Source organism: Triticum aestivum, unplaced genomic scaffold (assembly GCF_018294505.1).
Source record: "Triticum aestivum cultivar Chinese Spring unplaced genomic scaffold, IWGSC CS RefSeq v2.1 scaffold122269, whole genome shotgun sequence".
NCBI classification, from domain to species: domain Eukaryota; kingdom Viridiplantae; phylum Streptophyta; class Magnoliopsida; order Poales; family Poaceae; genus Triticum; species Triticum aestivum.
The window spans coordinates 1-1,445 of record NW_025268796.1 but is presented as its reverse complement, the minus strand read 5'-3'; the positions used below and the strand labels follow the sequence as shown (position 1 = coordinate 1,445).

Here is a 1,445-nt window from a genome sequence, read left to right as displayed (position 1 = left end):
ATGTTTGTCACAAGGCGCAAAAAATAATTAAAAAAGGAATGCAACACGAGGACTTCCCAGGAGGTCACCCATCCTAGTACTACTCTCGCCCAAGCACGCTTAACTTCGGAGTTCTGATGGGATCCGGTGCTTTAGTGCTGGTATGATCGCATCCGACATGTTTCCCCGTCTTCGTCCCTTATGCTTGCCACTCCCAGGTCCGCTCCAAAGACGATTCTACATTCTCACTACCATTACAACCGTTCCCTAACAATGGATAATGTCCTATACTACTTACTCTCCCGCTCAATCACGGAGACGAGTTTTCCACGGTTTCCACCCCTCCCTCCATACCGCAGCAACACGAGTTTTTTCCACCCCTTTCAGAACGCGCTCTTCGCGCCACAAAGCCGCCCCAAGACGCGCGAGCAATGAGCATCGAGCTTAAACATATCGCAAACGTCAAACATAATATAACGGGATTAATATATATCGCACACGTGCGACATGTTTGTCACAAGGCGCAAGAAATAATTATAAAAGGAATGCAACACGAGGACTTCCCAGGAGGTCACCCATCCTAGTACTACTCTCGCCCAAGCACGCTTAACTTCGGAGTTCTGATGGGATCCGGTGCTTTAGTGCTGGTATGATCGCATCCGACATGTTTCCCCGTCTTCGTCCCTTATGCTTGCCACTCCCAGGTCCGCTCCAAAGACGATTCTACATTCTCACTACTATTACAACCGTTCCCTAACAATGGATAATGTCCTATACTACTTACTCTCCCGCTCAATCACGGAGACGAGTTTTCCACGGTTTCCACCCCTCCCTCCATACCGCAGCAACACGAGTTTTTTCCACCCCTTTCAGAACGCGCTCTTCGCGCCACAAAGCCGCCCCAAGACGCGCGAGCAATGAGCATCGTGCTTAAACATATCGCAAACGTCAAACATAATATAACGGGATTAATATATATCGCACACGTGCGACATGTTTGTCACAAGGCGCAAGAAATAATTATAAAAGGAATGCAACACGAGGACTTCCCAGGAGGTCACCCATCCTAGTACTACTCTCGCCCAAGCACGCTTAACTTCAGAGTTCTGATGGGATCCGGTGCTTTAGTGCTGGTATGATCGCATCCGACATGTTTCCCCGTCTTCGTCCCTTATGCTTGCCACTCCCAGGTCCGCTCCAAAGACGATTCTACATTCTCACTACCATTACAACCGTTCCCTAACAATGGATAATGTCCTATACTACTTACTCTCCCGCTCAATCACGGAGACGAGTTTTCCACGGTTTCCACCCCTCCCTCCATACCGCAGCAACACGAGTTTTTTCCACCCCTTTCAGAACGCGCTCTTCGCGCCACAAAGCCGCCCCAAGACGCGCGAGCAATGAGCATCGAGCTTAAACATATCGCAAATGTCAAACATAATATAACGGGATTAATATATATC

The 1,445-nt window shown here is 48.7% G+C and overlaps 3 non-coding genes across 3 annotated transcripts; all 3 read right to left on the bottom strand.

Moving 5' to 3' along the window:
* Positions 1 to 35: 35 nt before the first annotated feature.
* Positions 36 to 154, bottom strand: LOC123178090 (5S ribosomal RNA). The gene has a single exon (XR_006489315.1). It is a non-coding gene; the product is annotated as a 5S ribosomal RNA (ribosomal RNA).
* A 367-nt stretch (positions 155 to 521) lies between these two features.
* LOC123178089 (5S ribosomal RNA) lies at positions 522 to 640 on the bottom strand. Its single transcript, XR_006489314.1, has one exon. It is a non-coding gene; the product is annotated as a 5S ribosomal RNA (ribosomal RNA).
* A 367-nt stretch (positions 641 to 1,007) lies between these two features.
* LOC123178091 (5S ribosomal RNA) lies at positions 1,008 to 1,126 on the bottom strand. The gene has a single exon (XR_006489316.1). It is a non-coding gene; the product is annotated as a 5S ribosomal RNA (ribosomal RNA).
* Positions 1,127 to 1,445: the final 319 nt, after the last annotated feature.